General features: G+C 42.0%; 1 protein-coding gene across 3 annotated transcripts in view; it reads left to right on the forward strand.

Annotated features, from left to right (window-relative positions):
• The window catches only part of PCSK2 (proprotein convertase subtilisin/kexin type 2), a 258307-nt gene that overhangs the window by 104416 nt on the left and 141561 nt on the right, over positions 1-12330 (forward strand). The gene's annotated exons all lie outside the window — the stretch shown is intronic.

Raw genomic sequence — 12330 nt, forward strand, 5'->3', positions numbered from 1 at the left:
ACGAACCATCTATTAAACCCGGGCCTTTTGTCTACAAACTCACTGCTTTTTCCATTCTCAGCTGCAATCCACCTGACAAGTAAAGAATACTTCATGAAAATTGAAAGTATAATTAAATAATCTCAAGTTGAATTTTATGACAAGTTTGAAAACCCAATGTAAGTCCCTTCCCAGGGTAAGCTGTAGTATTTATAAAAATCCAAACACCCGGTCTGTGACTGACCACCAGAAAAATACTTCTTGGGGCACTTAATGATCTCTCTCCTGTGAACCACTCAGAATTGCTTTTATTTTTGAAGAGAAGGTAAAATAACGACAGCAATGCTGGTTCATAATCTTCAAAGTATTTTTATGCCTATCATCTCATGTGATTAAAAAAAAAAACCTCTGAGGTTGGCAGAAGTGTGCAAACTTATTTGATAAATGGTAACTAAGACGCTGAAAAGTAAAGTAATTGGGTCAAAATCAAACCTGTAGGCTAGAACCCTGGTCTTGGATGCTAGGAACTATGAGAAAGAGGGATATCAGAAGTCATCAGAGGCTCTTCTATTATCAAACTTTCTCAGTGGTCTAGGCACTGGTTATAATAATAATTATAGCTCACACTTACAGAGCATGTATTACATGCTAAGCACTGTTCTGAGCCCTTTACATTTGTTAATTTATTTAATTTCATGAGAATCCTATAAAATTGTGCATCAGTGCTATGTCTTCATAACAAACTAACAAAATTTGCAGGTGTTCACAGCAATAGATAGTTACTTCTCATTAATGTCTACTAAATGACTTGGTTGAGGTTCGGCTGATGTAGGATGGACTCAGCTTGGGATGGCTTTGAGCCCAAGGGCTGGGTTCAAGTTTACTTCTGATTAATATAAATAATATCTTGCTTGTAAATTTCACACTCAATGGACCTCACACACAAATACTATTTTCTTAATCCTCCTGAGTGGGAGTTGGAGTGTCTTGGTGGAAATGGGAGGGCTCTGACGAGTAGAGAAATGTCCCTTTAGCCGCCTCTATCAAAAAGCCAAGTGGAGTTGAAAATAGGGCATTGGATTTGATAAGAAAGAGGTCACCGATGAAGCTGTCACCTGACATCTGGGAGGAACACCATCAGGCACAGGTTTCTCTAGGGCAATAGTTCTCAAATTGTGTCCCCTGAACCAGCAGCACCAGTGTCACTTGGGAATTGGTTAGGATTTTCTAAGACCCCTCTCCAGACTTACTGAATCACAAACTCTGAGAGTGGGGCCCAGCAATTTTTGTTTTAATAAGCTTTCCAGAGGATTCTGATGCTGCTTCTAAATGTGAGCACCACTGCTCTAGAAGGATACTGAGAAACTGAGCGTGCGCAGCATTCACCATTGCTGACCTGCTAGAAGGTTGATGGTTTTCACCGTAGCATTCGTAATCTTGGTTGTATGCACCCTGCCTTTATTTTACTATATATGCAATATAGTCTTTGAAGTCCCTGTCCTACCAAGAGAGTCCTACCTTATTTGGGGTTTTGGCTGCTCTAAAAATGAAAAGTTTTGAAAAGCACACAAGTCACCCTAGATTGAATCCTGGGTTGTTTTTTGGCAGGGGCATAAAGAATATCACTGGGACAATTGATCAAATTTGAATAAGGTATAGATTAGAGAATAGTATTGTATCAATGTTAATTTCCCAATATTCACAACTGAACTGTGGCTATGTAAGAGAAAGTGACTGTTTCTAAGAAACACATAGTGAAGTTTTTTAACTTCAGGGAGCACACTGTTTGCAACTTTCAAACAGTTCAGAAAAAAAATGATTTTGCCTGTGTCGTATATGTAGAAAAAGAATGATAAAGCAAATATGGTAAAATGTTATATTTAGAAAACTTAAATGAAGAGTGTGTAGGAATTCTAAGTACTCTTTTCCCAATTTTTGTATTATTTCCAAATTAAAAGTTTACAAAGAAAAAGCAAGTAGATCCACCATGACTTGTGCTCCAAATGTACACAACTGACTGCAGAATCTCATGTTTCATGCTCTGTCCTGTTTTGGAGCATAACTTTCCTCCCTCCAAAGGAAACAAGAGACACCTGTGGAAATGCTGATGGAGCGAGGGTGGTCACCAGGCACGGAGCAGCACAGGAACACAAGCTTCTTGAGGCCTCCCAACCCGATGATATTCCCAGCTGGAAATGTCCCCCTTCCTTCAGAATTTCTCTGACATGATTGTCTGTCCTGGGATACTATTGCCCATTTGTCAGTACTAAGAAGTAGTTTAAGAGAGCAGCCTCTGGAACCACTTCATGTATTTATGGCTTCAGCCAGCCAGGATTCAAATTCTGCCTCATCTACTTTCTACCTGTGTGACCTCAGGCAAGCCCCTGTGTCCTCATCTGTAAAATGGGGATGATCATACTAACAAGGATTAAATAAGTGTAAAGGGCTCAGAACCATGCTAGCACATGGAAGTTATTCAGTAAGTCTTCACTGTGCATACATTTCTTCCAAGTCCATACATTTCTTCCAAGTCTATATATATATATATATACGGCTTCAAATCTAGATAGTTGTGTATTCATACTATGTTCACAACATGTTCAATTCATCTGGCCCATTCTCTCACTTCACACCTGAAGAAACAGAGACCCAGAAAGGTTAAGTTACTTGCCCAAGTAACACAGCTTGTCAGTGTTACTTACCGGCTCAAGTCACTTGTGCCTGGAGTCATTTTTCCCAGCATACTCTCCAGGTTGGGGATATAAAAGAGCAGTGGTGTGGGCACTCTGATTTTCCAGAGAAGATCTTTATATAGAAAACAGCTTTGCCTGGAGGGAGCCAGAAACCTCCTGATGTAGGAATAACATCTCTCACTAGAGTAATCAGAGTCACTGGAATGAGAAATTGCCGGGTACCACAGGCACACTGAATTGTAATTTATTTTTCAAATGTGTGGTAAGTTGAGGACACTGGAAATGAACATGGTACAATGAGAATCAGAAAACAGCGGGGGTATGCCATATAATTCCCACAAGCCGCATTCTCTGCATCCACAAAGTGCAGTGAGCGGTGCTTCTCTCTCAGTGTGGTGACAGCAGTCAGTCCACATTCTTACAGGGTGAGTGGGCAATGGGTCCAGGGCCATGGATGGCCAAAAAATGTTCTCTGCTTCAAAAAATGTGATGGCTGACTTTGAGGCAGAGAAACTGGTGGTAAAGTTGAGGCTGGGGAGGGCCAATAGGAAGGGGCCATGAGGGGTGGAGAACAACACCTGGAAGACAATGTTCCTGCTCTGAGAGAAGTAGAGGACCTGGAACCATGGGACCAGTACTTCTCACCCACACATCTATTGTATGGGATGAAGATCTGCACCACCAGCTGGATCTTCAAGCAAGAACATAAAACAGTGATATTTCATTTCTAATTACACATTCTCTCAGGCCTGCTGGGTTTCCCCTACAATTAACTGGCTCTTTACAAAGGCATTATCGTATACAGCCAAAGGCCTTGGTTTCAGACTGAGGCAAATCTGGTGTAAAACTGGCAACCTGGAAATTGTGTGACTTTGGGCAAGTTACTCAGAGTTTATCAAGCTCAATTTCCTCACTCATAGAATGGTAGACAATTGTTCAGTTACTATTGCTGTGTAGCAAATTACCCCAGAGCCTAGAGAAGAAAGGAAACCACAGTTTTTTGGCTCACTATTTTGTGATTCAAGAATTTGGGAAGGGCTCACGGTTCCCACGTGGGATGCCATATACTTGCAGTCATATGGCAGCAGAGGTTGGGGGGGCGTTGTCTGAAGACTCAACAGGGCTGGATGTCCAGGATGTCCCATCACATGGCTACAGGCTGGGAGCCCAGCTGAGGACCAACCAGAGGACCAAAACTCAGCTTCTCCAGGACCATAGTCTCAGGGGGCTCAGACTTCCTTATATGGTAACTGGCTTTCCCTAGGTCAAAATGCAAGATGTCCATTTCTGATGTATTCTTGGAAGTCAGACAGCATCATAGCATCACTTCGTGTCTGTGTGTGTGTGTGTGTGTGTGTGTTCCTTGTCTAGTTTTTATTTGTTTGCTTGTGGGCTCTTTTATTTATTTCAATAGGTTTTGGGGAAACAGGTGGTGTTTGTTTACATGAAGAAGTTCTTTAATGGTGATTTCTGAGATTTGGTGCACCCATCACCCAAGCATTGTATACCATCCCCAATGTGTAGTCTTTTATCCCTTGCCCCCTTCTACCTTCCCCCTAAGTCCCCCAAAGTCTATTGTATCATTTTTACACCTTTGCGTCCTCATAGCTTTTCCCACTTATAAGTGAGAACATACGATGTTTGATGTTCCATTCCTGAGTTACTTTACTTAGAATAATGGTCTCCAGTCCCATCTGAGTTGCTGCAAATGCCATTATTTTGTTCCTTTTTCTGGCTGAGTAGTAGTCCATGGTGTGTGTCTGTGTGTCTGTGTGTGTGTGTATCACATTTTCTTTATCCACACATTGATCGATAGGCATTTGGGCTGGTTGCATATTTTTGCAATTTGGAATTGTGCTGCTCATCCCAGTATCACTTATTTCACAATAAATCAGTGGTTGAATCAGTCACATGCTCATCCAGGTCAAAGAGAGGAACACAGGTTCTACCTTTTGATGAGAAGAATAGCAAAGAACTCACAGACATGTTTTAACACTGTCACAATTATAATACCACATTATGGTATTGTTGAAAGAATTAGATACATAATCATTGTAAAGTATTTTGCATTTGGTGCTATTGTTGAGATTTTTGTATTTGCATGTAGCAGGGAAACAGGTTGCTGCCTCTGAGCTGGAGAGATGCAGGCTTTAAAGACAAACACAGGTATATGCCATCCTTTCTTTAAGCCTCAGCTTTATAAAAACCTAGTCACTTGAACCCAGGCTAGCAACTAGTTGAATGCCATTGATTGCTTAGAGGAATTAACCAAACACCTTTTCTGGGTCCCTAAGATGCATTGATCTCCTGCTTTTCTCTCCAGCACTGTGCGAATGTCACTGAATGGTGGGAGGCTGTTTAAATGGGCAGAGATATTGATTTTCTTTTCTACCTTTTTGAAAGCTCTTTGCTTACCAGGTGCTGAGCAAACATCAGGCAAATGGCAGTCCACATAGAAATAGATGATGCGAGGAGCAACAATGGCAGTTATGGCTTCTGAATGTGAAGCTAGTTAAGCAGCAGGTGCCCCCACTACACACTCTGGCTTTAGATGCAGAACTACACATCATTGTTCACACTTTGTCATTTGCTAATTGATAATAGAGCTCACCCACGTGGCACTAAGTAGCATAGTGGAAAATATTTCCAACCAATCCATGGAAACAGCTCCATCCCTGTCTGAAGAGGGCTGACTGAAAACTGAGATGAACTGAGGGCCAGTGATGGGGTAATGTGGTGCATTTCAGAGGCTGGGATCTGCATCCTAGGTATCCACGTGCAAAATCGGTTATACCCTTGGAAATGCCAACAAAGTCCTGTCTTAGTCTGGGTCAGAGATGACAGATAAACACAGGTGAAGATATTTCTGGATTTCTTTGATATAGAGGACATCCAAGAAACCACACATCAACATTATGTTGCTATTGACACCCAAGGAAACCGATGTGTGGTTAACTTCTCCCAAAGAAAAAGCCAGGGGTTCCCTCAGGGAGTCAAAGGGCAGCAGATTGGAAATCACTCACAATTCACACGATTGGAAGGAATCCAATGAAGGAGGATGGAGAAGAGCCCTGTTTGCAATATGTGTTTCCTGAAGGATACAGTCCCAGAGAACTTGCCTCAAAGAATGATAAAGGAGAATCCCCAGAGAGCGATACTTTTTCATGATTTTGTCAGATATTCTGAATTTAAGCAGATTACTGCTTTCAACAGAATATGATGAAAACCATAGTGGGGCATTCTTGGGCTTGCTTTTCAGTTTTTACGATGTTCTTAGGGAAAAGGCCTTACTGGGTCAGGTTTGCCAGGCTCTGTCCTTGGAGCACATTTTCAGCACTTGGTTGGAAGAACATTCATTTAACCCTCAGCTGTAGATGAGAACAGGATGCAGCAATTTTACTGCAAACCAGAAAATAAAATTGGCTTTTCTATCCAGGAAGAAAATAAAGAAAATTCTGCCTTATCTTACCTTATAAAGATAATTCCTTTGTTTTCCCTGAAATAAATAATAATCATTTAAAAGCATTGGGAGAGGTGTGCAGTGGTTTAGGCCCGTATCACATTTTGGGGGTCCGATGCAGGAGGATCACTTGAGCTCAGGAGTTGGAGACTAGGGCAACACAGGGAGACCTGACTCTAAAAAAATAAAAAATGTTTTTTTTAATTAGCTGGGTGTGGCGGTACATGCCTGTAGTCCCTGCTACTTAGGAGGCTGAGGCAGGAGAATTTCTTGAGCCTGGGAGGTTGAGGCTGCAGTGAGCTGTGATCATGCCACTGCACTCCAGCCTGGGTGACAAAGCAAAAACCTATCTCAAAAAAAAAAAAAAGAAAAGAAAAGAAAAGAAAAAAAAAAGCATTAAGAGAAGAGAAAGAGGGAAATAAAGTCTAAATGTCCCCCTTCTGCATACAATGTGCCTGGGTTCAGGTCAGGCAGGCACTGGAACTTGGGCCAGTTGCTCTTACTTGTTCCTGAGCTCAGGCACTTCCACACCTGCGTTCCCTCCAGACTCAGGTTCTTTCTTCTGAGAAGAAACCTTACATTTTTTTGGGTGGGGGGTTGTGTTTTTGATTTTTTTGTTTTTTGGTTTTTTTGAGATGGAGTCTTACTCTGTCGCCCAGGCTGGAGTGCAGTGGAGCGATCTCAGCTCACTGCAACCTCTGCCTCCTAGGTTCAAGCAGTTCTCCTGCCTCAGCCTCCTGGGTAGCTGAGATTACAGGCATGTACCACAAAGCCCGGCTACTTTTTGTATTTTTAGTAGAGACAGGGTTTCACTATGTTGGTCATGCTGGTCTTGAACTCCCGACCTCATGATCCACCCACCTCGGCCTCCCAAAGTGCTGAGATTACAGGCATGAGCCACTGTGCCCAGCTAACCTTATGTTTTTTAAATTGTTTTTGCTGGTTTTGTTTTCAAGTGAACTTTTTGCCTGTTCTGTCAGGATCATTTCAGGAGAGTAGCAACCCTAAAGAAAACGTTTTCTTTGACATATCTCTCATTTTTAAAAAATTAAATAAATACTCAATGAGTTCCTACTTTGCACCTGGCACTTCTGGGAACTCAGAAACAGATAAGAGAGGGCTCATTCCCAGGGAGAGGGATGGTGCTAGGAGATGAGATGGGGCTGGGACCTTCCTAGAGCTCTGAGTGCTATTGGGAGGGCAAACAAATACATGTCATTCCTGGAGTGATTAGGAGACACTGGCAATTCAAAGGGAAGACAAGCTCAACATACTAGTGAGATAGGTGAGTCCAAATTGATAGCAGAACTTCCAGCATATCAACCCTCCTTAAAATTCAAGACAGAAGTCTTAGAAAGGATATAGGAATGTTCACATAGCATCTTGCTTTTGAAGTGATTTTGCTGGCCTCATCAAGGCATGCCATCTAGTTTTCATTAAGAACAGCACACATTTTTAGGGAGATTTATTCAACAATTACTATAACAAGACCCTCCCCTAGAAAGCTTCTTAGGGATACACAGCACTTTTCACACCCCATAAAACAGTTGCATAAAAGTGATCAAATTTCACATTGTGAAACGAGACACAATGCAGCTTTTTAAAATGCTGACAAGGCATAAGCAACCTGGTGACTTTCATTTGCTTTTTGACCACAGTATGACCCGACATGTTTTGAAGTGGAGGAGACAAGTGAACAGAAATCAGTGAACTCCATCAGAGAACCATGGTAGGCTTGTTCACAAGATGCTGTGAGCCACGACGTCCTGGGTTTCTTTGTTTTGCAGCAACAGTAGCTGGAACACGAACATTGAGCTTATGATCCTCTGACATTTCCTCATTGGCTTCTGCCATTTAGCATTGCAGACCCAGCCCAGTTTCATTTTTTTATTCCTTTACAATTAAAATGTTTTGGGTTTTTTTGTTGTTGTTGTTGTTTCTGCTTGAAGGCTTCTGGAATTTTGTCTCTATCACTGAAATTTAAATATTCCCTGGAATATGGCTAAATATAGATCTCATGTTATTAATCTTGCCTAGAGTGAAGCGAGCCTTTCAGTCTCTACACTGAAGTGTTTTGTTCTGTGGCTTTTCCAGTGGTTCCGTTTATTTGTTTGTTTGTTTTCCAGGAATATTGTTAGGAACATTCCCAAGCTGAGGAACTGGTACACACTGATAAATCTGGAACTTTGAATTCAAGCTGTGCCCTTCTACTGCCCAGCTCGCCTGTCATTGCTGCCCTCGGTCTAAGGACCAGCAATGGAAAAGAGTAGAGTGGCCTCCTAACTATGCATAGACTATGGGCTCAGTTTACTGTAGGTTTCAGTGAACACTAGCAATGGACATGTCATGAGTTAACGCTTTGACTTCTGGGTTTTAGGACCTAAGGCTCAACATTTGCCTTTTATAACATCCATGCAACCCACCCTGTCTGTTATGTGACACATTCCCCCTCTCAGGCCTAAGTTTATAACTCTCTGGCTATAAATTCCTAAGCATGGGGCTTTCCCCAAATGCTGGCACCATTAAGAACAAATGGGACAAGAAAACCCACCCTTTACTTCCACCTCCTGAGGCTCCTCAGTAAGGAGATATTGAAGCTTCTAGAGTCAACACAAAGGCAACATGAGGAAGAGTCATACAGGTCCCCATGAAAAGATATCTGACTTGAGATCATTCCCATTTGATAGCAGTAGCATTTGCTGTTGAGAAAGCATTCAGAAATATTCCCATCCCCCAAACTAACGATAACTTTATCGTTGAATCTCTGTTTCTCTGTTCCGTGTCCTACACACCTAAAATTTTCCCTTTCAGCATTTTTATCTCTTTCTGGTAGAACTGCTAAAATTCACCTTTGTCATTACCAGTCCATTTCTGCATTGTGAATTCTGCTCTTTGCTGCTTTCAAACCGGATTTAATTTGGCTTTTGTGCTTGGCATCCCCTTCTTGTCTCTATAATTCTTCAATTTGCCTTTTGTTCCTTTTTACCTTTTGTATCTTTTGTTTAAAAAGGTAAAATTCTTCAGTTTTACCGCTTATCTTGATGTGTTTTTTCCCTCTCCATCTTACGGATTTGGGTTATTTCATCAAAATCTTGATGTCCATCCTAATTAATACACCAAGGAAATTTCCTCTGGTTCTTATGCTTAGTTATTTTGCAGTGCAGTGCTTTTCCCTGAATCTTCAGCAGGATGTTCCCCTCCCCTGTTCCCAGCATTTTTCATTCCAACTCTCCTACGTGGGTTTCTTTTTTCTGGCTTACTTATTTTTGAATGAGATAAGCTTTACCCAAACCCAGAATTCACCACCGGACTCACTGCTGGGTTGTCCCTGGTCTGTCCATTAACTAAGGCACCTCCTGAGATATACCACTGGAAGAGCACAGTTCTTTGCCAAATTCCCAATATTTAAAGGATTGGCCAGGTGCAGTGGCTCACACCTATAATCTCAGCTCTTTGGGAGGCTGAGACAGGTGGATGACTTGAGGTCAGGAGTTCGAGAGCAGCCTGGCCAACATGTCTCTATTAAAAATACAAAAATTAGCTGGGTATGGTGGTGCATGCCTGTAATCCCAGCTACTTGGGAGGCTGAAGCAGCAGAATCACTTGAACCCAGGAGGCAGAGGTTGCAGTGAGCCAAGACCGCACCATTGTACTCCAGCCTGGGAGAGAGAGCAAGACTGTCTCAAATGTAAATAAATAAAATAAAAGATTGCAGGGTTTAAATTGAATCTCTTCCTACCCTTACTGCATATTTCTCTGACACTCTGAACAAATGAAGTGATTAATAACTGACAATCCACCAGGGTTCTTATGTTTCCATTCACACACTTAAATGTTGTGATTTATAGCTCCTAAAGTGAAGCGGGCCGCCACCAGTATCTACCTCCCTTCCATAAATTGTGTATTTTGGAAATGTATATGTTTTTTCTTTATTGATACATATTATTTTATGTTTACCCTTTCAAAGAAGGGTTCTTGCTGAAAAATTCTCTTGTTTTCAGGAACCCTACAGAGATGGACCATCAAATGTGTTTATCTGTTCAGCTGCACTGAATAGCTATGCTACTTAGCAGCAATTCTTTTGAATTCCAGCAGCAGATGGACTATGAGTTCTGCTTTTCATGGCATGTCTTGAGTACTTCAGTGAGAAACTCAAGAGCACTAGGCAAGGAGTTAGTATCCAGAAGCCTCTTTCAGACAAATGATTCTCGCAGAAAACTGTTTTTAAGAGGAACAGACACAAGAGCAGAATAACCACATGTGCTCTCAAAAGTCAGACTTGTTTACAGAAAAATCTATCTCCACAACTGTTTTTTCACAGTGTTCCATGAACATGCTCCAGGGCCACCTCTCAATACTCACGTGTGCAATATGTATTTTTGCATCTTTCCAATCCTGTTCAGCCTGCTTCAGCTGCTGTTCAGTGAGAACCATGTGTTCCCAAAAGTGTAAGGTTAGCCTGGCCATAGGGGTAATTGATTTTCTTTGATGTGTTTGTATAAAGCACTATCCAGTCCCATTTTACAAGAAGGAGAATTGGAGTAGACAGTTTAAGGAGTGGACTGTATACTGTAAATGTTCTTGAGTGATAAGGCATGTGTCACACCCAGCACCAGCAAATTATACATACACACACATGCAACAAAATTAGCATCATTCAGAAGTTCTTCCCACACATTTCAAGAGACATTGTTGCGATGGTGTTATTATTCCATGTTTACTTATTTAGAATGCATTTAGTGTTAAGCAATCTATAAAGTTCTTGTTTGTTTGCTTGTTTGTTTGTTTGTTTGTGACAGAGTCCTGCTCTGTCACCCAGACTGGAGTGCAGTGGTGCAATCTCCGCTCATTGCACCCTCTACCTCCCTGAGGTCAAGTGATCCAACTACCTCAGCCTCTTCAGTAGCTGGCACTACAGGCATGTGCCAACATGCCTGGATAATTTGTATTTTTTGCAGAGACGGGGTTTCACCATGTTGCCCATGCTGGTCTCAACTCCTGGACTCAAGCGCTTCACCTGCCTCAGCCTCCAAAGTGTTGGGCTTACAGGCATGAGCCCCCAGGCCTAGCCCATTTCTTTTGAGATAGGGTTGTGCTCTGTTGCTCAGACTGGAGTACAGTGGCACGATCATGGCTCACTGTAGCCTTGACCTCCTGGGCTCTAGTGAGCCCCACCTCAGCTTCTCGAGCAGCTGGAACTACAGGTGTGCACCACCACACCCGGCTAATTTTTTTGTTTGTTTGTCTTTTGTTTTTTGTTTTGGTAGAGACAGGGCCTTGCTATGTTGCCCAGGCTGGTCTTGAACTCCTGGCTTCAAGGGATCCTTCTACCTCAGCCTCCCAAGGTGCTGGGACTACAGGCATAAGCCATGCACCTAGCCAACGTTTATTTTTTATCACAACACAGTGAGGTTCCTGCTGTAATTATCCTGATTTTACAGGTGAGAAAACAAATGTACAGAAAGCTTAAAAAACTTGACTAAGGCCAAACAACTAGCAAGTGGTGGATTCAGTATATGGGCCTAGACAATCCTTCTCCAGAGACTGACTCTCACTATCACTTTATTCAGCACTCTCTGTATTGCATAAGAAGAAATACATGTTGCATCTGTAGCTGAACTTCATACAACTCACACCAGCTACATTTGGGAGACAGATTCATTTATTTAAAAATTCCTAGTGGCCACCACAACATCTGATAGTTAATAAGCCCATCTTAAATGTTTGTGAAAATGAATGGAATTAGATGGTTTTAGTAGCTTCAGTTTGACTCATCTAAGAAAATAGTATAACCCACATGTAGCTGTCCTCCTGAGGGTGGCCTCTGTTTTCACTATCTGCCAGCCATGAAACAGGGCTCCCTCATCCCTGCACAGACATCTTCGGTGGAATTTGTCAGCAATCAACCTCACTTCTCCAGCATGAATGTTAGCTCTCTTTCTGCATGTGGGAGGCAGAATAATGACCTTCCTAAAGATGTCCACATTCTAAGCCCTAGAACTTATGAATATGTTATGCCACATGGCAAGGTGGGGTTAAGGTTGTAGACGAAATTAAAGTTGCTAATAAGCTGGCTTTAAGACAGGGAGATTATCCTGGATTATCTAAATGGCCCCAATGTAATCACAAGTATCCTTACAAGAGGAAGGCAGAAGAGAAAGTCAAGGTGATATCATACAAGAAATATTTCACCCACTG

Source organism: Theropithecus gelada, chromosome 10 (assembly GCF_003255815.1).
Source record: "Theropithecus gelada isolate Dixy chromosome 10, Tgel_1.0, whole genome shotgun sequence".
NCBI classification, from domain to species: domain Eukaryota; kingdom Metazoa; phylum Chordata; class Mammalia; order Primates; family Cercopithecidae; genus Theropithecus; species Theropithecus gelada.